The sequence below is a fragment of the Neofelis nebulosa genome, chromosome X (assembly GCF_028018385.1).
Source record: "Neofelis nebulosa isolate mNeoNeb1 chromosome X, mNeoNeb1.pri, whole genome shotgun sequence".
NCBI classification, from domain to species: domain Eukaryota; kingdom Metazoa; phylum Chordata; class Mammalia; order Carnivora; family Felidae; genus Neofelis; species Neofelis nebulosa.
Genome location: NC_080800.1, coordinates 86,895,247 through 86,921,620, shown reverse-complemented (window position 1 = coordinate 86,921,620; position 26,374 = coordinate 86,895,247). Strand labels below are relative to the sequence as shown.

Here is a 26,374-nt window from a genome sequence, read left to right as displayed (position 1 = left end):
CAGATCTGACTGTGGCCCCACCCACCAATGCAAGTTACTCCAGACAGCACAGAGGAACAGCCCTGCAGTTCTGCGCCACTCCAGGGACTATCCAAGATGACAAAACAGAACAATTCTCAAAAGAAACTCCAGGAAGTAGTGACAGCTAACGAACTGATCAAAAACGATTTAAGCAGTGTAACAGAAAATGAATTTAAAATAATAGTCATAAAATTAATCGCTGGGCTTGAAAAAAGTATACAGGACAGCAGAGAATCTATTACTACAGCAATCAAGGGACTAAGAAACAGTCAGGAGGAGCTTAAAAATGCTATAAATGAGCTGCAAAATAAAATGGAGGCAACCACAGCTCAGATTGAAGAGGCAGAGGAGAGAATAGGTGAATTAGAAGATAAAATTATGGAAAAAGAGGAAGCTGAGAAAAAGAGAGATAAAAAAAAATCCAAGAGTATGAGGGGACAATTAGAGAACTAAGTGACACAAATAAACATCATAACATATGCAAAATTGGTATTCCAGAGGAGGAAGAGAGAGGGAAAAGTGCTGAAGGTGTATTTGAAAAAATCATAGCTGAGAACTTTCCTGATCTGGGGAAGGAAAAAGGCATTGAAATCCAAGAGACACAGAGAACTCCCTTCAGACATAACTTGAATCAATATTCTGCACAACATAGCATAGTCAAACTGGCAAAATACAAGGATAAAGAGAAAATTCTGAAAGCAGCTAGGGATAAACGTGCTCTAACATATAAAGGTAGACGTACAAGACTAGTGACGGATCTATCTACTGAAACTTGGCAGGCCAGAAAGGAATGGCAGGAAATCTTCAATGTGATGAACAGAAAAAAAATATGCAGCCAAGAATCCTTTATCCAGCAAGTCTGTCATTTAGAATAGAAGGAGAGATAAAGGTCTTCCCAAACAAACAAAAACTGAAGGAATTCGTCACCACTAAAACAGCCCTACAAGAGATCCTAAGGGGGATCCTGTGTGACAAGGTACCAGAGACATTGGTACAAGCATGAAACCTACAGATATCACAATGACTCTAAACCCATATCTTTCTATAATAACACTGAATGTACATGGGACTAAATGCTCCAACCAAAAGACATAGGGTATCAGAATGGATAAAAAAACAAGACCCATCTATTTTCTGTCTACATGAGACTCATTTTAGACCTGAGGACACCTTCAGACTGAAAGTGAGGGGATGGAGAAATATCTATCATGCTACTGGAAGTCAAAAGAAAGCTGGAGTAGCCATACTTATATCAGACAAACTAGACTTTGAATTAAAGACTGTAACAAGAGATGAAGAAAGGCATTATATAACAATTGCAAGGTCTATCCATCAGGAAGAGCTAACAATTATAAATGTCTATGTGCCGAATACAGGAGCTCCCAAATATATAAAACAATCACAAACGTAAGCAACCTTATTGATAAGAATGTGGTAATTGCAGGGGACTTTAACACTCCACTTATAACAATGGATAGATCATCTAGATACAGGATCAATAAAGAAACAAGGGCCCTGAATGATACATTGGGTCAGATGGACTTGACAGATATATTTAGAACTCTGCATCCCAAAGCAACAGAATATACTTTCTTCTCAAGTGCACATGGAACATTCTCCAAGATAGATCACATACTGGGTCACCAAACAGCCCTTCATAAGTATACAAGAATTGAGATCATACCATGCATACTTTCAGACCACAATGTTATGAAGCTTGAAGTCAACCACAGGAAAAAGTCTGGAAAACCTCCAAAAGCATGGAGGTTAAAGAACATTGTAATAAAGAATGAATGGGTCAACCAGGCAATTAGAAAAGAAATTTAAAAAATACATGGAAAAAAATGAAAATGAAAATACAACAATCCAAATGCTTTGGGATGCAGCAAAGGCAGAACTGAGAGGAAAATACATTGCAATCCAGGCCTATCTCAAGAAACAAGAAAAATCCCAAATACAAAGTCTAACAGGACACCTAAAGGACCTAGAAGCAGAGCAGCAAAGACACCCCAAACCCAGCAGAAGAAAAATAATAAATATCAGAGTAGACATAAACAATATAGAATCTAAAAAAAAAACTGTATAGCAGATCAATGAAACCAAGAGTTGGTTTTTTGAAAAAATACACAAAATTGATAAACCTCTAGCCAGGCTTCTCAAAAAGAAAAGAGAGATGAGCCAAATAGATAAAATCATGAATGAAAATGGAATTATTATAACCAATCCCTCAGAAATACAAGCAATTATCAGGGAATACTGTGAAAAATTATATGCCAACACACTGGACAACCTGGAAGAAATGGACAAATTCCTAAACACCCACACACTCCCAAAACTCAAATAGGAAGAAATAGAAAGCTTGAACAGACCCATAACCAGCGAAGAAATTGAATCAATTATCAAAAATCTCCCAACAAATAAGAGTCCAGGACCAGATGGCTTCCCAGGGGAATTCCAACAGACATTTATTTATTTTTTTAAACTTTTTTTTAACGTTTATTTCTTTTTGAGACGGAGAGACACAGAGCATGAACGGGGGAGTGTCAGAGAGAGGGAGACACAGAATCCAAAACAGGCTCCAGGCTCCGAGCTGTCAGCACAGAGCCCGACGCGGGGCTCGAACTCACGGACCGTGAGATCATGACCTGAGCCAAAGTCAGCCTCTGAAGCGACTGAGCCACCCAGGAGCCCCTCTACCAGACATTTAAAGCAGAAATAATACCTATCCTTTTCAAGCTATTCCAAAAAATAGAAAGGGAAGGAAAACTTCCAGACTCATTCTATAAAGCCAGCATTACTTTGATTCCTAAACCAGACAGAGACCCAGCCAAAAAAGAAAACTACAGGCCAATATCCCTGATGAATAATGGATGCAAAAATTCTCAATAAGATACTAGCAAATTGAATTCAACAGCATATAAAAAGGATTATTTACCATGATCAAGTGGGATTCATTCCAGGGCTGCAGGGCTGGTTCAACACTCGCAAATCAATCAGTGTGATACATCACATTAATAAAAGAAAAGATAAGAACCATATGATCCTGTCAATCGATGCAGAAAAAGCATTTGACAAAATTCAGCATCCTTTCGTAATAAACATCCTCAAGAAAGTCGGGATAGAAGGAACGTACTTTTCATAAAAGCCATTTATGAAAATCCACAGCTAATATCATCCTCAATGGGGAAAAACTGGGACCTTTCCCCCTGAGATCAGGAACATGACAGGGATGTCTACTCTCACCGCTGTTGTTTCACATAGGGTTGGAAGTGCTAGCATCAGCAATCAGACAACAAAAGGAAATCCAAGGCATCACAATTGGCAAAGATGAAGTCAAGCTTTCACTTTTTACAGATGACATGATATTATACGTGGAAAATCCGATAGACTCCACCAAAAGTCTGCTAGAACTGATACATGAATTCAGCAAAGTCGCAGGATAAAAAATTAATGTACTGAAATCAGTTGCATTCTTATACACTAATAATGAAGCACCAGAAAGACAAATGAACTGATCCCATTCACAATTGCACCAAGAAGCATAAAATACCTAGGAATCAATCTAACCAAAGATGTAAAAGATCTGTATGCTGAAAACTATAGAAAGTTTATGAAGGAAATTGAAGAAGATATAAAGAATGGAAAAACATTCCGTGCTGAAGGATTGGAAGAATAAATATGGTTAAAATGTCAATACTGCCCAAAGCTATGGATTGCACATTCAATGCAATCCCAATCAAAATTACACAGCATTCTTCTCGAAGCTAGAACAAGCAATCCTAAAATTCATATGGAACCACAAAAGGCCCCGAATAGCCAAAGTAATTTCGAAGAAGACCAAAGCAGGAGGCATCACAATCTCAGACTTTAGCCTCTACTACAAAGCTGTAATCATCAAGACAGCATGGTATTGGCACAAAAACAGACACAGAGACCAATGGAATAGAATAGAAACCCCAGAACTAGAGCCACAAAAGTATGGCCAACCAATCTTTGACAAAGCAGGAAAGAGTATCCAATGGAAAAAAGACAGTCTCTTTAACAAATGGTGCTGGGAGAACTGGACAGCAACATGCAGAAGGATGAGACTAGACCACTTCCTTACACCATTCACAAAAACAAACTCAAAATGGATAAAGGACCTGAATGTGAGACAGGAAACCATCAAAACCCTAGAGGAGAAAGCAGGAAAAGACCTCTGACCTCAGCCGCAGCAATTTCTTACTTGACACATCCCCAAGAGCAAGGGAATTAAAAGCAAAAATGAACTACTGGGACCTTATGAAGATAAAAAGCTTCTGCACAGCAAAGGAAACAATCAACAAAACTAAAAGGCAACCAACGGAATGGGAAAAGATATTTGCAAATGACATATTGGACAAAGGGCTAGTATCCAAAATCTATAAAGAGCTCACCAAACTCCACATCCAAAAAACAAATAATCCAGTGAAGAAATGGACAGAAAACATGATAGACACTTCTCTAAAGAAGACATCCAGGGGCGCCTGGGTGGCTCAGTCGGTTAAGCGTCTGACTTCGGCTCAGGTCATGATCTCACGGTTCATGGGTTCGAGCCCCGCGTCAGGCTCTGTGCTGACAGCTCAGAGCCTGGAGCCTGTTTCAGATTCTGTGTCTCCTTCTCTCTGTGACCCTCCCCCATTCATGCTCTGTCTCTCTCTGTCTCAAAAATAAATAAACATTAAAAAAAAATTAAAAAAAAAAAAAGAAGACATCCAGATGGCCAACAGACACATGAAAAGATGCTCAACGTCGCTCTTCATCAGGGAAATACAAATCAAAACCACACTCAGATATTACCTCATGCCATTCAGAGTGGCCAAAATGAACAAATCAGGAGACTATAGATGCTGGAGAGGATGTGGAGAAACGGGAACCCTCTTGCACTGTTGGTGGGAATGCAAGCTGGTGCAGCCGTTCTTGAAAACAGTGTGGAGGTTCCTCAAAAAATTAAAAATAGACCTACCCTATAACCCAGCAATGGCACTGCTAGGAATTTACCCAAGGGATACAGGAGTGCTGATGCATGGGGCACTTGTACCCCAATGTTTATAGCAGCACTCTCAACAATAGCCAAATTATGGAAAGAGCATAAATGTCCGTCAACTGACGAATGGATAAAGAAACTGTGGTTTATATACACAAGGGAATACTATGTGGCAATGAGAAAGAAGGAAATAGGCCCTTTGTAGCAATGTGGATGGAACTGGAGAGTGTGATGCGAAGTGAAATAAGCCATACAGAGAAAGACAGATACCATATGTTTTCACTGTTATGTGGATCCTGAGAAACTTAACAGAAACCCATGGGGGAGGGGAAGGAAAAAAAAAAGAGGTTAGAGTGGGAGAGAGAGCCAAAGCACAAGAGACTCTTAAAAACTGAGAACAAACTGAGGGTTGATGGGGCGTGGGAGGGATGGGAGGGTGGGTGATGGGTACTGAGGAGGGCACCTTTTGGGATGAGCACTGGGTGTTGTATGGAAACCAATTTGAAAAAAATTTCATATTAAAAAATAATAAAAACATAAATAAATAAATAAATAAATAAATAAATAAATAAATAAATAAAAACAACTAGAAACCCTATGAGGACCTCAGGAGATTTTTCAGGAGAAACTTTGCCGATCAGAAGGGAGTGGCATGATATGTTCAAAGTGTTGAAAGGGAAAAATCTACAGCCAAGAACACTATCTAGCAAGACCATCATTCGGAATAGAAGGAGAGAGAGTTTCTCAAAGAAAAACTAAGGGAGTTCATGACCACTAAACCAGCCCTATAAGAAATATTAAAGGGGATTCTTTGAGTGGAAAGGAAGCTCATATATTAGAGTATGAAAAGTAAAAAAAAAAAATCAGTAAAAATAAATATTTCTGTAAAAATCAGGCAAAGGATTCATAAAATAAGAAAATGTAAAATATGACACCGTATACTTAAAACATTAGAGGGAGAAGAGTAAAGAATGGGTTTAAACATAAGCAACCATAATCTTAATAAAGACTGCTATATTCAGAAGATATTATATATAAACCTAATGGTAACCACAAATCAAAAACCAGTATTAGATATGAAAAGAATTAAGAGAAAGGGATCCAAGCAGACCACTAAAGAAAGCCAACAAACCATGGAAGACAGCAAGAGGATCAGAGAAAATCTATAGAAACAGCCACAAAACAAGTCACAAAATGGTAATAAATACACATCTATTGATAATCACTTTGAGTGTAAATGGACTAAACACTCCAATCAAAATACATAGAATGACAAAGTGGATTCAAAACAAGACCCATCTATATGCCGCCTACAAGAGACTCATTTCAGACCAAAAGAAACCTGCAGACTGAAAGTGAGTTGATGGAGAAACATCTATCATGCAAATGGATGTCAAAAAAAAAGCAGGGTAGGAATACTTATACTGGACAAAGTTGACTTTAAAAAAGACTATAACAAGAGATAAATAAGGACACTATAAAGTAATACAGGCAAAAATACAAGAAGATATAACAATTATAAATATTTATGCACCCAACATGAAGCACCAAATACATAAAACAGTTAATAACAAATATAAAAGAAATATGAACAAATAATCGATAGTAATACAATAATAGTAGAGAATTTTAACATCCCACTTACATTGGCATACAGATCATCCAAACAGAAAATCAACAAGGAAACAGTGACTTTGAATGACACATGAGACCAGATGTATTTAACAGACATATTCAGAACATTCCATCCTAAAACAATAATACACACTCTTTTCAAGATTATTTTCCAGAATAGATCACTTATTAGCCCACAAAACAAGTCTTAACAAATTAGAAAAAAATAAAATTCATAATGTGAATCTTTTCTAATCACGTTATGAAACTAGAAATCAACCACAAGAATAAATCTTGAAAGAGCAAAAATAAATGGAGGTTAAATAACATGCTACTCAACAATGAATGGGTCAACCAAGAAACCGAAGAAGAAATCAAATAGTACATGGAAACAAATGAAAATGAAAACAGTGCTCACTTTAGCAGCACGTATACTAGAAGTGTAATAATACAGAGAAGATTTGCATGGCCCCTGTGCAAAGATGACATGAAAATGAAAACACAATGGTCCAAAATCTTTGGGATGCAGCAAAAGTGGTTCTAAGAGGGAAGTTTATAACAATACAGCTCTACCTCAAGAAGCAAGAAAAGCCTGATATAAACAACCTAATCTTACATCTAAAGGAGCCAGAAAAAGAAAAAAAACAAAACCAAGACCCAGAGAAAGGGAGGACATAATAAAGATTAGATCAGAAATAAGTGATATAGAAAACAAAAGACAAGAGAATAGATCAATGAAAACATGAGTTGGTTCTTTGAAAGATCAACAAAATTGGTAAACCTCTAGCAAGACTCATTAAAAAAAGAGAGGTAAGACCAAATAAACAACATTACTAATGAAAGAGGAGAAATAATAACCAACACCACAGAAATACAAACAATTGCAACACAGTATTATGAAAACGTATATGCCAACAGACTGAACAATATAGAAGAAATGGATAAATTCCTAGAGACATATAACCTACCAAAACTAAAGCAGGAAGAGATGGAAATTTGAACATGCCAATAACCAGCAAAGAAATTAGATCAATAATCAAAAAACTCCCCCAAAACAAAAGTTCAGGACCAGATGGCTTCACAGGTGAATTTTACCAAATATTTAAAGTAGAGTTAATACCTATTCTTAAGCTATTCCAAAAAATACAAGAGGAAGGAAAATTTCCAAATTCATTCTAATGAGACCAGTATCACCCTGATACCTAAACCAGATAAAGACACCACAAAAACACAGAACTACAGGCCAATAACTCTCATAAATATTGATGCAAAAATCCTCAACAAACTATTAGCAAACTGAATCCAACAATATATTAAAAAAATAATACACCATGATCAAGAGGAATTTATTCCTGGGATGCAAGGGTGGTTTAATATTCACAAAACAATTGGGGTGGCTGAGTGGCTCAGTTGGTTAAGCATCTGGCTTTGGCTCAGGTTATGATCTCACGGTTCGTGGGTTCAAGCCCCGCATTGGGCTCTGTGCTGACAGCTCGGAGCCTGGAGCCTAGTTTGGATTCTGTGTCTCCCTCTCTCTCTGACCCTCCCCCACTCATGTTCTGTCTCTCACTCTCTCAAAAATAAATAAAACATTAAAAAAAATAAACATAATATTCACAAAACAATCAACGTGATATGTCACACCAGTAAGAGAAAGGATAAAAACCATATGATCATTTCAGTAGATGCAGAAAAAGCATCTGACAAATTAAAGTATTTATTCATGATAAAATCCCTCTGCAAAGTAGATCTAGAGGGAACATATCTCAATATAATAAAGGTATATATGAAAAACCCACAGCCAACACCATACTCAGTGGTGAAAAATTGAGAGCTTTTCCCTTAACATCAGGAACAAGACAAGGATGTCCACTCTCACCACTTTTATTCAACATAGTACTGAAAGTCCTGGACACAGGAAATCAGACAAGAAAAAGAAATAAAAGTCTTTTTAATTGCTAAGGAAGAAGTAAAAGTTTCACTATTTGTAGATGACATGATACTATATGTAGAAAACCCTAATGACTCTACCAAAAAACTACTAGAACTGATAAATGAATTCAGTAAAATCATAGGATATAAAATCAATGTACAGAAATCTGTTGCATTCTTGTACACTTATAATGAAACAGCAGAAAGTGATATTAACAAAACAATTCCATTTACAATCAAACCAAAACCAATAAAATATCTCACAATAAAGCTAACCAAAGAGGTGAAAGACCTATACTCTGAAACCTATAAAACTCTGATGAAAGAAATTCAAGATGATGTAAAGAAATGGAAAGACATTCCATTCTCATGGGTTGGAAAAACAAATATCGTTAAAATGTCTAGACTACGTAAAGCAATCTTCACATTTAATGCAATCCCTATCAAAATACCAACAGCATTTTTCACAGAACTAGAACAAACAATCCTAAAATTTGTATGGAACCACAAAAGACCATGAATAGCCAAAGCAATCTGAAAAAGAAAATCAAAACTGAAGGTATCACCATTCCAGACTTCAAGTTATATCACAAAGAGGTAGTAATTAAAACAGTATGTACTGACATAAAAATAGACACATAGGGGTGCCTGGGTGGCTCAGTCAGTTAAGCGTCCGACTTCGGCTCAGGTCATGATCTCGCGGTCCGTGAGTTCGAGCCCCGCGTCGGGCTCTATGCTGACTGCTCAGAGCCTGGAGCCTGTTTCAGATTCTGTGTCTCCCTCTCTCTCTGACCCTCCCCCATTCATGCTCTGTCTCTGTCTCAAAATAAATAAACGTTAAAAAATTAAAAAAAAATAGACACATAGATCAATAGAATGAAATAGAACAAAACAAAACAAGAAATGCTCAGTTATATGGTCAATCTTTGATGCAATCTTCGATGAAGGAAGAACGAATACACAATGGGAAAAAGAGAGTCTCTTCAACAAATGGTGCTGGGAAAACTGGACAGCCACATGCAAAATAATGAAACTAGCCTGCTTTCTTACATACAAAAAATGAACATTCATACAAAAAAATGAACTCAAAATGGTTAAAGACCTAATTTTGTGAGACCTGAATCCATTAAAATCCTTGAAGAGGGCATAGGCAGTAATCTCTCTGACATCAACCATAGCAACATTTTTCTAGATATATCTTTTGAGGCAAGGGAAATAAAAGCAAAAATAAACTATTAGAACTACATCAAAATAAAGTTTCCACATAACAAAGGAAACAATCAACAAAACTAAAATGCAACCTACTGAATGGTAAAAAATATTTGCAAATGACATATCTGATAAAGGGTTAGTATTCAAAACATACAAAGAACTGTTATAATTCAATACCAAAACCACATAATCCAATTAAAAACTGGGCAGAAGACATGAACTGACATTTCTCCAAAGAAGACATACAGAGGGCCAACAGACACATAAAAGATGCTCAACATCACTCATCATCAGGGAAGTGCAAATCAAAACTACAGTGAGATATCACCTCACCCCTGTCAGAATGGCTAAAATCAACATGAAAAAATAAGTGTTGGTAAGGAGATGGAGAAAAAGGAATCCTCTTGAACTGTGGTTGGGAATGCAAACTGGTGCAGCCATTGTGGGGAAGGGAATGGAGGTTTCTCAAAAAATTAAAAATAGAACTACCCTATAATCCAGGAATCACACTACTGGGTATTTACCCCCAAAGCACAAAAACACTAACTCAAAATAATACATGCACCCTTATGTTTAGACAGCATTATTTACATTAGCCAAATTATGAAGTAGCCCATGTGTCCATTCACTGATGAATGGATAATGGACAATGAATATATATATATATATATATATATATATATTCAATGAATATATATATTCAATGAATTCTATGAATATATATATGTTCAATGAATATATATATTCATATATATATATATATATATTCATTGTCCTTCATTATCCATATATATCCATATCTATATATAGGGGCTGTATATATATCGGGGCTCAAACTCATGAACTGTGAGATCATGACCTGAGCTGAAGTCAGATGCTTAACCGACTGAACCACCCAGGTGCTCCTAAAAAAATAAACTATTTCTTGTAGGCAGCATGTAGCTGAGTCTTGCTTTTTTGTACAACCTGACAATCTTTGCATTTTAAATTGGGGTGTTTAGACTATTAACATTTATGTAGTTATCGATATAGTTACGTTTAAGTCTATCATCTTCTTATTGGTTTCTATTTGTCCAGTCCATTCCTTGTTCCCATTTTACTTTTATTCTGCCTTTTTCCAGATTATATTTATGTTTTCATTTTAACTCTTTTGTTGCCTTCTTAGCTATAACTGTTTTGTTATTGTAGTTGTTACTTTAGGGATTATAATATGTACCTTTAACTTATAATGGTCTACATTCAAGTGATATTATACTATATCATATACATCATAAGAATCTTACAATAGTATACTTTCATTTCTCCCCTCCCAGCCTTAATGCTATTTGTTGTCATACATTTATTTATACATATTTTATAAACCCTCAAGACAATGTTATTTTTTAAATATTTATTTACTTTTGAGAAAATATTTACTATTTAAATATTTTTAAAAAATATTTATTTACTTTTGAGAAAGAGAGACATAGCATGAGTAGGGGAGGCGCAGAGAGAGAGGGAGACACAGAATCTGAAGCAGGCCTGCCACGGGACTCCAACTCACCAACTGTGAGATCATGGCCTGAGCTGAAGTCAGACACTTAACTGACTGAGCCACCCAGGGCCCCCTGTTATTATTTTTGATTAAACAGTTATCTTTTACATAATGATATATAAAAGAAAAATTACATATTACCCAGGTCATTACCATTTCTGGTGCTCTTTAATTCTTTGTGTGGATCTAGATTTCCATTTGTTATCAATTTCTTTTGACCTCAAAACTTCCTTTAACATTTCTTACAGTGTGGGTTTCCTGGTGATAAATTCTCTTCCTGTTAAAAGGATTTTTGTTGTGTATAAAATGCTTGGTTGAAAAATTTTAAAGAACTTTAAAGGTATTACTACACCATTTTATCACTTGCACTGTTTCCAATGAAAGATTTGATGGCATCTTCTCCTTGTTCCTCTGTATACAATATGTTTTTGCCCCCTCTGTTTTAAGATTATTCTTTATCACTTAATGGGAGCAACTACATTATTATATACCTTGTTGAAATTTACTCTATGTTTCTTGTGTTTTGGGTTTGTTGAGACTATAAATCCATGAATCCAAGAGTCTCAACAAACCCAAAGCACAAGAAACAGTAAATTGGATTCATGGATTTATAGTTTACATAAAATTTGCAAAAAATTTCAGCCATTATTTCTTCAAATATAGTTCTGTCCCCACTTCAGAAACTCTAATCACATATATATTTTGCCACGTGAAGTTGTCCAATATATCAATGATGCTATTTTCATATTTTTAAGATTTTTTTTCCTCTGTATTTCATTTTGGGTAGTTTATTGCTGTATCCTCAGTCATTATCTTGTCTTCTGCCAGTATAATCTACTATCAATCCCACCAAATGGGATTTTGTTTGTTTGCTTATTTATACTCATTTTGTTTTTTTGTTGTTGTTCTTTAATTTTTTTTCAACGTTTTTTATTTATTTTTGGGACAGAGAGAGAGACAGAGCATGAACGGGGGAGCGGCAGAGAGAGAGGGAGACACAGAATCGGAAACAGGCTCCAGGCTCCAAGCCATCAGCCCAGAGCCGGACGCGGGGCTCGAACTCACGGACCGCGAGATCGTGACCTGGCTGAAGTCGGACGCTCAACCGACTGCGCCACCCAGGCGCCCCTGTTGTTCTTTAAATAGACTTTATTTTTAAGATCATTTTAGATCCACAAAAGAATTCAGCAGAACATACTGAGTTTGTTTGTCCCCTGTCCTCCGACTGGTACAATTTATTTATCCATTCACCTAGTGAAGGACATCTTGGTTGATCCCAAGTTTTGGAAATTATGAAGAAAGCTGCTAGAAACATCTGTGTGCAGGTTTTCTTGTAGACATAAATTGTCACCTGATTTCTGTAAATACCAAGGAGCATGATTGCTGGATTGCATGGTAAGAGTATGTTTAGATTTCCAAGCAACTGCTGAACTGTCTTCCAAAATAATTATACCATTTTGCATTCCCACAGCCAACAGATGAGAGTTACTGTTGCTTCACATTCTCTCCAGTACTTGGTGGTGTCAACATATGGAATTTTTGCCATTCTAATAGATGTATAGTTGTGTCTCTTCATGTTTTAGTTTGCAATTCCCTAATGACATATTAATGTTGAGCATCTTTTCATATCCTTATTTGCCATCTGTTAATCTTATTTGATGAGGTGTCTGTTTAAGTCTTTTGTTCAAGTCTTTTGTCCAAGTTTTAAAATTGGGTTGTTCATTTTCTCATTGTTGAGTTTTAAGAGTTCTTTGTATATTTTGGATAATGGTTTTTTATCAGATATGTCTTTTACAAATACTTCCTTCTACTCTGTGACTTGTCTTCGTATTCTTTTCATAATTTTTTTTGCAGAGATGTTTTTAATTTTATTTAATTTTATTTATTTTTTTGAGATGTTTTTAATTTTAAGGAATTCCAGCTTATCGATTATTTCTTTCATGGTTCGTGCCTTTGGTTTTACATGCATAGAGTCATTGCCATACCCATGGTCACCTAGATTTTCTCCTATGTTATCTTTTAGGATTTTATAGTTTTGCATTTTACATTTGGTTCTATGATTAACTTTGAATTAATTTTTAAATCTAGATTCATTTTTTTTTGCATTTGAATGTCCAGTTGCTCCAGCATCATTTTTTGAAAAAGAGTATCTTTTTTCCATTGTATTGCTTTTGCTCCTTTGTCAAAATTTAGTTCACTACATGTATGGGGGTCTATTTCTGGACTCTGTATTCTGTTCTATTGGTCCTTTGTCTATACTTTCACCAATAACATAATTTCTAAAGTACTGAAACTTTATATAGTCATGAAGTCCAGTACTGTCAGCCCTCCAACTTTGTTCTTCAAGACTGTGTTGGCTATTCTGGATCTTTTGCCTCTCCACATAAAATTTAGAATCACTTTGTGGATGTTCACAAAATAACTTGGTGGGGTTTTGGTTTGGGATCCATTGTATTTTTCATCTCAAACATGACAGTTTTCATCTGTAGGATTTTGATTTCCACTAAAAAAATATCTTCCACATCTCTATCTAATTAATATAAGGAATATGGATATAACAATTCTTCTAATGCCAATTCTGAGTTGGTTTGGATGTAATTATTATTCTCCTCATTATGGATTGTGTTTTCTTGGACCACTGAATGCCTAATTAATTATTAAATGGATGTCAGATGTGCAATTTACCTTAGTGGCTGTTGGATATTTTTATATTCCCATACATACCCTTGAATTTTCTTTAAGATACATTTAAGTTACTTGGGAACAATTTGATTATTTCAGGAATTGTTTTTGTGATTCTGTATGGTGGATTTGGAGCTATTCTTCATCCAAGGCTAATCATTTGTTACTGAGGCAAGACTTTCCTGTGTATTCAGCCAAATACCCAGTGAATTATAAAAGTTTTTCCAGTCTGGCTGGTGGGGAGAGATACTTTTTCCCTCTCCTGTGTGAGCACTAGAAAGCATTCTCTAATACTTCTGATTTTTTTTTTTTTTGTCAGCTTGGGGTAGTTTCATGTACATGTTCTGGTTACAATTCTTAATATTCAAGGGACTTTTTATAGAAATTAGTAGTTTCTCTCTGAATATTTCTCTTGTGTATTCTGTTCTACGATCTGTAGTCACCCTAGTTTCCTTAGCTGCTTAGCTCTCTCCTACGCATGAAGTCCACTGGGCTCTACCTCAGTTCCCTTTCCATGTACCATTACCAGGAAACATTTCTAAAATTAGAAATTCAAATTTTTTAAATGTTTACTTTATTTTTGAAAAAGAGACAGATTGTGGGTGGGGGAGGGGCAAAGAGAGAGGGAGACACAGAATCTGTGAAGCAGGCTCCAGGCTCTGAGCTGTCAGCACAGAGCTGGATTCAGGGCTCGAACCCAAGAACCGTGAGATCATGACCTGAGCTGATGTCAGATGTTTAACCAACTGAGCCATCCAGGTGCCCCTAGAGATTCAAAGTTTTGTAGATACACAACTGCTATGATTTTCTATCCTTGTGTTAGTTTTCTAAAATTGTGTTTTCCAAGGAATTTGTCTATTTCATATGTTATCAAATTTATTGGCATAAAATCATTCATATGTTCTTTTTTATTATTTGAGTGTTTAAGAAATCTGTAGATATATCCCCTCTTTCATTCCTGATATTGGTAATTAGTATTTTCTGTCTTCCCTAATTATTCAAGCAGGGCTTAATGAATTTTATTTATTTTCACAAGAAAACAAATAATGTTAGCTTATCAGAAAACTGATAATATGCTTATTAGCTATATAATTTCTTTCTTTACACTAACTGTTATTAATTTGCTCTTCTTCATATAGCTTCTTTTATTACATTTCTTTATTTTTGAGAGGCAGAGAGAGGCAGAGCATGAGTGGGGGTAGGCAGAGAGAGAGAGGGAGACACAGAATCCGAAGCAGGCTCTGGGCTCTGAGCTGTCAGCCCAGAGCCCGATGTGGGGCTCGAACCCACAAACTGTGAGATCATGACCTGAGCCAAAGTCAGACGCTCAACCGACTGAGCCACCTGGGCGCCCCTCTTCATATAGCTTCTTAATGTATATAATTAGATTATTGATTTTAAACCTTTTTGCCATTACTTTATTTTAAAAGAATGTTCATGGCTATTCTCTCCATATGTTATATTATGTACTTTCATCAACTATAGTGTTACCATTAATATTATCCCTATTCAAAAGATAAGAAAGCTAATTTTACAGAGGTTAAAGATTATACTAAATTATATAATTTATAAGTTGCAACTCTTGAGACTGAAACCCACATCTGCCTTTTTTTTTCTGATGGAAACCTTAAACATGCAACCACTCCACCATATTGTTCTTTTGACAAACTATACAGGCTCAATAATGATCCTTAATATTTGTCTTATATTTATCCCCACTAAGAACCTGACAATGACCTTAATTTATTTTGCTTCCAGGTTTAATTCTGATCCATGTGCCATCTGGGAACTAAGATGGCTTCTTCATGTAGTAGAATCCTTAGGCATGAACACAGAAAGTTCTTCCACTTTGCTTTTTAATCCAAGAAAGCTGAGCCACACTACAGCTCTGTTTTTCTAACCTAAATAATCCAATATGACAGAGACTGTGTTTCACTTTCCCCACTAATGATATCTTTATCAGTTCATCACCAGCCTCATATACATTTTTATTTTTTGATTCATTGCTTATCACCATTCTGTGATAATGATCTCTGAGCATCCCCATCCATTGGCAGTATTAGGGGTTCCTTTGCTTTAGGAGCATAAGTTCCAAACTGTGATAGCCTCACACTGTGTCTCTATGATCACTAGGGCACAAGGCACTTTGTCAAAAATGGATTTGTCTTTCCAAGAATCATTTTTATCTTTGCTGCCATCTTCATGTACATTGTTTCAAAGATTACCTTTGGAAACAGCTACAAACTATTGACTTTGGAAACAGCTCAGCATGTTGTTTACCTTTCTTTATACTTTCCAATATTATACCTATGTGACCAAGATTTCCTGGGCACTCCATCTACACAGACATTCCTGGATTCATTGGAGCCCTAGGTATTGTTGTTACCAGAAAATCTTCACTTGCTACTTGGAGGATATTTATCATAATAGAAACTGACTTCCATATATTACTCAAAAACTGCTTTTTCATTAAAATCACATCTATCATCTAATATTTTTCTACCACTTCATTCATACATTCCTACATTTTCAGCATCATGAGGAATAATAGTGCTATTTTAAGCCCATGAATTGGAGGACAAACTTTATATGCCTATGAAAGAACAGGATAATCTTTCAATCGATATGACAAATTTTTATACTGACAGCATGTAGTATATTATGTCTGGAAATGAGATATGGGGCAGAGGTATGGACTGCCACAAAGTGATTAATATCAGGATATGATAGTAGGGATTTTAGGTGACTTGCCATTCAGTTTGTGGTTTGTTTGGAAGTGGAGGGAGGCAGCCTGAGCTTTCTGGCATATGATTGAGACCTGAGGCATTTATTGAAAATAATCAGTCTTAGATATGTTTGAATTTTCCCCATTTTTGAGACTTATTTTCCTTATCTGCCAAACTCTAGAGTCAACCAAGTGATGGGTGTATATTTGGGGCTATGTTGTCTTTGAGATTGCTATTTAATGTAGCAACAGTTATGGTAGTCTCTAAGGAAGTTACATTATAAGATTGGAATCCCAGTGGTTTGTGTTTTTGAAAGGAAACCATATCTGCTACCCACCCTATATGGACTATCTACCTAACCCATTATCTTAAGTTTTATCCTCCACACTACACCTTGGTGAGCTTCCTGTCTTTAATAATGTCTATTCAATCTTTCTATTGGAAGGTGTAAGTGGCTGAAGTATGGACTATGGCTCTCACTGTGAAAATCAATTTTCACATTTTGATGACCATAGAAAGCTGTCAACAGTTCACACATCATAGTGTCTGGTTTCTATGACAATTGGGATATACACAATTTGATCATGGAGTAGAACCATTTAGCAAGGATGTTTACAAGAAGGAAATGTCTATTAAACTTTAGGGTCTGCCATAGTAAATGTTCTGGGTCCCAGGAAAGGCTGCTTCTGGTAAGGGAATCAAGTTGGGTTCTACTGAACTTGAAGCTACAACTACCACCTGGTCACTTTAGTCTCCTCATGGCAGAGGACCAGTAGGCAAAGAAAGAAATTTATATGGTAGTGGGGTAAGTTGACTCTGATTACCATGCAGAGATATGAGTTGTTGCTACATAACTGGGATAAGGAGGAGTATGTCTAAACCCAGAGGATTCATCAGGAATTCTTTCTTGGTGCTTCTAGCCTGGTAACAATGGTAAATGCATTCAGAATAAAATAGGTGTTGATTTCTTCATAATTTTAAGAATTGTTTACACTTCAGATCTTGGCTAAGTGGGCCTGAATGCAAAAAAAGTCTTGGGCAGTTGACTCAGAAATCATTCTAGGAAGCCTGACTTCATGCTTAGCCTGGCTTTAAAAGAAGTATCTTTCTTTATTAGTTCTTTGGAGGCTTGAAGTATATTTAACACTATTAATTTAAACACCATCCGGCTCTGCTTTTTAACATCTCTTCAACTGTCTGTTCTGACTGCATCTATTTCAATTGTATTTTTTTTTTCTAAATAGCTTTAATAATGTTAAAACGTCCAAATTCTCTTTTCTTTCCCTTCTGGTAGGTTTTTACAATTGCTAAGATCTGAACTATACAATTTTTTATGAACCTTCCCTATTTGCACAAGCTGACCCAAGTGGAACTCAAGGAACAATTTACCCTATGCAGCAGAGTGCCTCCATATTGGAACACTTTAGTTTTTCTAGAATTTGGTAGAATTCAAAGGACAGAACACGCATGGGCTTAAAAGGTAATCCAGGACTCTGAGGTCTCAAAGGAAAGGGAAGGACAGAAACTCTAGAAGCTGAGGGTCTTGAAAATTCATTGGACCCCAAGCATGTCAATCTTTACCTTTCAGCAAATAAACTTAGAGCTTGCAATGGCAGGGGGGCGGGGCAATCCTTTGTTGACGTTTCGAAGCTCTGCCTCCTGTCACCAGCCCAATGGATTACTTCCCACCTTGTCCAACACTGCCTCAGGTGTAGTTTCAATTGGCTGCTCTTCACAGGCACCCCTCTCAACCCCCATACCCTACTTCTACAACCACCCTGTTGCAGGGCCTCCACAGGCACCATAGACCGCTGTATCCTCTGCCGCCATCTTCTCTGCTGCCTCCATCACCTCCCAGCAGGCACTGCTGCCAACAGCCTCAACTCTGTGGTCGCCATATTTGCCAATTTTGTTAAGGGGCCAGATCACTTCTACGGTTGAGGCACTGACTGGTGTATCTGTTCTGCCATGTCTGCCACAGAGAATCAAGGCCTAATCTCAGGTGGCCAGATGGGAGCCGGTGTTGAGGTGGGCCAGGATCCTGGATCCATCAGGCATGGTGCAGTGCCTGCAGAATTGGGGGGTGGAGTTGCAAGGGCCGCAGCCCCTAGGGATTTCCAGGCAGCTGTTCAAGCCCTTTGGGAGGAGGAGGAGGGTGGGCAGGAGGCTGCTCAGCCTGTAGTCCAGGGGAATTGGGATATACAACCAGTAGAAGAGGAAGAAGAAGAGGAGGAAGAAGAGGAGGAAGAAGAGGAGGAAGAAGAGGAGGAAGAAGAGGAGGAGGAAATTGAAGAGAAAGAGGAAGAGGAAAATGAGGAAGACGACGAGGACGAGGAAGAGGAAAAAGAGGAGGACGATGATGAAAAGGGGGAAGAAGGGAAGGGAGGAGATCAGGAGGGGGTAGAAAAAGAGGAGGAGAATGAGGAAGATGAGGAAGAAGAGGAGGACAATGAAGAAGAGGAGGATGACAACTTTGAGGAAGAGAATGAGAATTATTTGAACAAAGAGGAAGAGAAGAAAGGTAAGGAAGGCACATCTTTGAGTTTCCTATGGCACAGTTTTGGCTCCTAATCAAAGCTGTGATCCATTCCCTTTCATATCATAGTCATTAAACAACCATATCCTTCTTGGTCCAGCCCCACACAGGCTGTATGGTGGTCAGGTGCCACTCCAGGGAGCCCAGTGACCCTGCCGATGGACTGGTGCCTTGAGAGGTGAAGGACCGATAAGGGGTCAGGTAAAATTCCAAGAGCCAAGGTCTGGGAGGGAAGGTACCTGGCAGAGGGCACCTGACCCTGAGAACTGGAGGAACCCGCAGAGAGGGCTACAGCCCAGAAGACAGAACTGGTGGAGGTCAAGGTCTGGGAGGGCGAAGTATTGGGTGATGCTGCCACTTTATAGGAAAGCTGGGGCCTATGCACCTGAGGAGACGGTGGTCATGAATGGAGGCAACATCTTCAGGTTCTTGTAACTTCTATTGGCACAGCTGGCTTACTTGCAGGCCACTCTTTGTGCTTGCCTCAGGCGACTAAGCAACAGGTCAATGTTTAAAAAAAAAAACAAACTTCAGGCTGAATGTACTAATTGTATAAAGATATTTACAGTCTTGAGAAAAAGTTTAATTTCTATCAGCCTGTTTGATAAGAGAGCTGAGACCTGAGTTCATCAATGCAATTCATGAGCCCAGAGAAGGTAAGTGTCAGTGGGAAGTAGGTGTTCAGGAAGGTACTTGGGAGAAAATGGAAAATGAGCCTGAAGGAAAAGGGCAAACAACTGCTATACCTCAGGTTTGGTTGATGGCTTTTAAAAATGTAGACTCCTGGTAAGATAATATGAGAAAATGATGAAATGGTACTGGAGCACTTTTCAGGGGGTGAGGAACCAATGAACTTCATGATAGAATTTGTCTTCAAATCAAACATGTATTTTCCAATGAAGTTCTGACAAAAACATACAAAATGCTGGTGACCAAGTGATTCTTATCTCTTCTAACAAGGGTCCAAAATAATCATCAGCACAGGGTATGAGATCTATTGGAAATAGGGGGGAAATGTCACAGAGAAAATTATCAAGCAGCATAAATCTAGGGCCACAGAAGTGTTATTATCAACTAGTAGGAATGTGCCCAGCTACTCTTTTTTTTAAACATATTTCTATTCTACAGATTCTTCTGAGGGCGGAATACTGGATGCCACTATTGATTTTAAATTGGGCTATTTTTTCTGCCACTTTCTGGTCACAAAGAAGCAACTGAACATGTTTCTTCACTAAAGAAGCAACTGAATATGAGAACTCTGATGAAGAGGCCCAAGAAGCTGGATGTGAGGAGAAGGAAGTGGAAGAGGATGAAAGTGAAGAACCAGAAGAAAAACTTGAAATTGATATGGAATCAGCAGGGGGCAACTGTGTAGAATCCAGGTATTAGTGTAGAGCCTTAAGTATTAACTAACCATTTCTGACATATACTTGTTACTGAGAGTTTTATGCTTTAAAATTTTTTCTGTAAACTAATAAGAAAAAAATGTTGAAATTTAGTTTTGAAAAGTTAATAATATATACTAGATAGTATAGAAGACAGTACATTCTGAAATGTACTTCATTCATAGATGCAAGTCCTTTGTCCATAGCTTTAAGACTACTACAGAGGGAATGGGGCACCTGGGTGGCTCAGTCAGTTGAGCGTCTGACTTTGGCTCAGGTCATGATCTCACGGTTCATGGGTTCGAGCCCTGCATCGGGCTCTGTGCTGACAGCTCAGAGCCTGGTGCCTGCTTCGGATTCTGTGTCTCCCTCTCTCTCTGCCCCTCCCCCCACTCTCTCTCAAAAATAAACATTAAAAAAATAAAAAAAAATGACTACTACAAAGGGAAGATTTATGAGACTTTGCATTAGAGATCCATAATTTTTTAAGAAAATGGTCACCAGAAGAAGTAGCTAAAGCAGATAGGCCATGCACAAGCTGTGCCTTCATCACTTGGTCACAGAAATGTAGTCTCTTGGAATAACAATGGCTCTTGAGGTGACTCCTTACAAAAGTATTAAAAGGATTACAAAAGTATTAAAAAGGATCATGATTAATTCATAACTATTAGTTCTATTTAGGTTTTTGTATTTCATATGACATTCAAAAGAAAAGAAAATTTGTCATAGTAAGATTGCTTATCACTGAATTGGTAATTAAGTCTTAGCTTATATTTCCTCCAACTATCCACCTCTTTCTCCCACTTTCCCTCTACCTCTCTTTCTCTCTTTCTAAATTTTCACAGCTACAGATGTCTGGTAACAGCCTCATTCCCATTTTACAGATAAGGAAACTGAAGGTCTGGGAGTATAAGGGATATATGGTTTGTGCAAAGAGCACAGACTTCTAAGGTAGAAAGGTGTATTTAAATCAGAGTGGCCTCTAAAGAAAAAAAAAGCAAGTTTTGTTAGTGGTGGGCAAGAGGGATTTGAAGCTGGTGTGATCAAATGATTGAAGCATGTGCACCCTGATATCTTAAGGGTCTGGGTTACAAGAAATGGTTTCCATTTCTCCTTGTTGAGACAGTAGATGTGCATAGGATTAACTCATATTAGAAAGTTACTGGTATATGTTAATGGTGTACAATTGTTAATTGACTCTTATTTCATCCTACAGTTGGAAGGCATAGGAAGAAATGGATGGCAAAAGAAGAATTTGTTCTTCACATATATTCTACTTTTCAGTAGCCCAAACCACTAGTTTTGTTTCAAAGTTAATCACCCTAAAATAATATTAAGTGACGTCTGGCTTTACTCTTACCTTTTACAGATATATTTGACAACATTTGTTTGCATTAAAAATAAAAGCTTATTTGGGGCACCTGGGTGGCTTAGTCGGTTGAGTGTCTGACTTTGGCTGAGGTCATGATCTCACGGTTCCTGAGTTTGAGCCCCGCGTTGGGCTCTGTGCTGACAGCTCAGAGCCTGGAGCCTGCTTTTGGTTCTGTGTCTCCCTCTCTCTCTGTCCCTCCCCTGGTCATGCTCTGTCTCTTCTCTCTATTTCTCAAAAATAAATAAACATTAAAATCTTTTTTAAAAATAAAAGCTTGTTTGAAATAAATAAGTTGCAGATTTTTTTGTTACATAAATGACACTGACTCAGAACTTTGTATCTTTCTATTTGTTTTAGCCCACCACCTTACTTTCTTTGAAAGGAGTATCTTTCAACTGTTTGGTAAGCCTATTTTAAATTATTTTATTGGGGCGCCTGGGTGGCGCAGTCGGTTAAGCGTCCGACTTCAGCCAGGTCACGATCTCGCGGTCCGTGAGTTCGAGCCCCGCGTCAGGCTCTGGGCTGATGGCTCGGAGCCTGGAGCCTGTTTCCGATTCTGTGTCTCCCTCTTTCTCTGCCCCTCCCCCGTTCATGCTCTGTCTCTCTCTGTCCCAAAAATAAATAAAAAACGTTGAAAAAAAAATTAAAAAAAAAATTATTTTATTGCAGCCTCAAGTAAATTAAAATATAACGTTATAAGCAATTTGTGTAATGGCAGAAATGGTGGTCTATCCTCTACTGCATTTTATTGAAAGAAACCAATGGACCACCTAGCTTGCCTGGAGACCAAATGGTACTATTGAGTTGCTGTGGATAAGCAGCATCAGCATCACTGGGTACTTGTTAGAAATGCAAATTATTAGACCCCACTTCATACTTAATCAAATTCTGGAGGTAGGCTGCTAGCCATCAGGGTTTTATAAGCCCTTCAGGTGCTTCTGAAGTACACTAAAGTTTAAGAACCACTGGTTTAGAGCAATGTGGGAAAACTAATTTCACCTACAGTAGGACCAGCCTTAATTCACTGACTTGGTACTGTTGTAGGTAAACCGAACATGATGGTAAAATCTGGATTGAGGAAGAGACTAGAATTCTCAGGGGTGTGATGCACAAATATCTCTTGCAGGGATGTGCTAGTTTTCTAAGTTTATTTATTTTGAGAGAGAGAGGCACTACAAGCAGGGGAGGAGCAGAGAGAGGAAAAGTGAGAGAATCCCAAGCAGGCTCTGCACTGTCAGTTCAGAGCCCGATGCAGGGCTTGAACCCACAAATCATGAGATCATGACCTGAGCCAAAATCAAGAGTCAGACGCTTAACGGACTGAGCCACTCAAGTGCCCAGGGTGTGTTAGTTTTATAGAGCTGCCAAAACCCAAAAATTATTGCAAACCAGGTGACTTGAAACAATACAAATTTATGGGTCTGAAGGATTTTAAGCAGAGGAGTAATCTGCCTGATTAAAATTGTAAAGTACTGGGGCACCAGGGTGGCTCAGTCCGTTAAGTGTCCAACTCTTGATTTCAGCTCAGGTCATGATCTCAGGATTTGTGGATTTCAGCCCTGCATCAGGCTATGCGCTGACAGAACAGAGCCTGTTTGGGATTCTCTGTCTCCCTCTCTCTCTGCTCCTCCTCCACTCATGTGCTCCCACTCTCTCAAAAATACACGAATAAACTTAAAAAAAACCAATACAAATTTATTCTCTCACAGTTCTGGAGGCCCAAAGTCTGAAGTCAAGGTGTTCACAGGATTGGTTCCTTCTGGAGGTTCTGAGGGGTAGTTTGTTTCATCCCTCTCCTAGTTTCTGTTGGTCCATGCCATGTTGGTGGTGATGGTGGTGTGTGTGTGTGTGTGTATGTATGTATGTGTGTGTGTGTGTGTGTGTGTGTGTATATATATATATATATACATACATACATATGTGTATGTGTATATATATATATGCGTGCAGATATTTATGTGTTAATATAGTTAATATATTAACTGTAGTTAATGTATATTAAAGGTCCTTATGTGGGCTTAAGAATCTTAGGGGATTCACATTAGACTAAAGACACATACACAACTCTTTTTGAGATAAGCCTTTTTTTGTGTACATACTCAGAGTCCATGATCTTGCAACTAATTATGCTACAGATACCTAAGGCCCTGATTTTGCTCCCCAAATGACCCCATGTCTCAAGCCCCAAAAGGCCTGGGTGTTCCTCTTTACTGAGTCTGTGCTTCTGAGGGTTGAATGACATGGTCAATCCTATACTCCCAGCACTGAGAGGTAACCAAAAGGTGATGGTTATATGCAGCTAACGGAACAAGTAAGCTACACTATTCACATATATGCATGTGAAGTGTCTCCTGATGAGGAATCTCAGAGTGCATTAAAAAGGGGGGCATGCTGAGTTCTAGGGATTGCGATGTGGACCAGGGGCCCAAGGTGGGAGGACCCACTCTCCTTTAACATCACTAGAATAGAACTATGAGTACTCTAAGTATGGAAGACAGACGCTAAACTGACTCCCAATAACCCCAGCCTTCTCGAATTCATACTCTTGTATAATCTCCTGCCCTGTGACTTCCTTCTACACCAGGCCCAACAAAGGGCATCCCTGGATATCCCAGGTATCCAGATGTATAGTCTTGAACATCACACAACAAACTATTCCAGAATTATATCTATGACTGACAGATTTGCATTTTTAAATTTTCTTGATAAACTAAATAGGAAAAATATATAACTAGAACATACCCAGTATTCTAGATCTGAACCTGGTCTTTCAGCTCATTAAGAAGGTGGATTTTTCATGTTGATTGGAGATAAGATTTTATTTAACAGTTTATTTGTTGATATAAACCCTTATATATGGCAAGAAGGCCCCAAGTGAACTCTTGGCTTGAAATCTTTATTTTTTATTAAAAAAATTTTTAAGCGTTTATTTATTTTTGAGACGGAGAGAGACAGAGCATGAATGGGGGAGGGTCAGAGAGAGAGGGAGACACAGAATCCAAAACAGGCTCCAGGCCCTGAGCTGTCAGCACAGAACCCGACGTGGGGCTCAAACTCACGGACCGCAAGATTATGACCTGAGCCAAAGTCAGATGCTTAACCGACTGAGCCACCCAGGCGCCCCTGAAATCTTTAAACGTTACAAATGTTACTGGTGGTCCAGTTTGAATATTTGGTCTACCCCTTTCCCTTCCTTGTTCCCTGTCACACTTTGTTACCCAAGGACAGAAAAAGTACTGCCCCCTTGCTTTGGAAATGGGCCCTGCAGCTAGATTTTATAGCCCGTAATTCTATGGGACTTGGACCTACATACATAGTCCCTGGGCATTGCTACAGTATAACCATCAACCACCTTGCCCCTCTGCTTACCCCTGGCTACATCAACACTCTCTTCCACATATCTCACTTCCTGTGCACATACTGTGTGCACAAATCCACTTACTTAAGACCACTTCTCCCATGTGAAAATAGCCAGTTGGAGGGGACCAGCCATTATCTTGTTCAGGCACACCTGTATGAAGCCCATTTAAGATCAGCACAATCCTCCTAAAGAACATTTTCCTTTTCTGCACTGTTAATATCCTATTTGATTTCTCTCCCTATTTCATACAGACTGAGATGGATAATGGTACAGTTTCTGTTTTTGTAATTTCATTTTTTCATAAAGCAAAGACCAAGGAAGCCATAAAAAAAGCTGGGAACTTGTCAGAATGTGCCTCTTGGAATTTAGACATCCTTAAACTCTTTATTTAAACAGAGTTTTATTTCTAACTTTTGAAAGAAAATTATAATGGGGGAATTTCCAGAATGAGACTGATCTTACATTGGTTTACTCTGAGAAAAACTAGAAGGGTTGGAGGTGTAACAGCTAGTATAACACAATTATATAGGTAATAGTATCTACCCAAATTAACTATTTGCCATGGGAGTAAGGAGGAAATACTGTATAAGCAAATACATCACATATAGGAGCCTGAAAATGCATCTTGATTTGCCAGTCACTGTAAGTGCCATTCGATTTGCTGAGCCATATTGACCAAGTGGCAGAGAAGGTTGCATGGCAGCCTGGACTGTTGCCTCTTCTTATTCTGCTAGTTCATAGCAGCCTTTATTCAGTAAATAGGTAGAAGAAGTTGGACTTCCAAATAAGATATATATTGCCCTCAGAATCAAAAGAAGCCCACTAGTCACTGTGCTTATTTCTTTTTTATTTTTTAAGTGGGCCTCATGCTCAGCATGGAGCCCAATGTAGGGCTTGAACTCACAACCCTGAAATCAAGACCTTAGCTGAGAACAAGAGTTGGATGCTCAACTGACTAAGCCACCCAGTAACCCCCATTGTGCCTATTTCTCAA

At 38.0% G+C, this 26,374-nt stretch overlaps 1 protein-coding gene and 1 non-coding gene across 5 annotated transcripts in view; one reads left to right on the top strand and one right to left on the bottom strand.

Moving 5' to 3' along the window:
• The window catches only part of LOC131502264 (small ubiquitin-related modifier 2-like), a 165,616-nt gene that overhangs the window by 67,462 nt on the left and 71,780 nt on the right, over positions 1–26,374 (bottom strand). The window lies entirely within an intron of this gene.
• LOC131503289 (U6 spliceosomal RNA) lies at positions 7,051–7,160 on the top strand. The gene has a single exon (XR_009257390.1). It is a non-coding gene; the product is annotated as a U6 spliceosomal RNA (small nuclear RNA).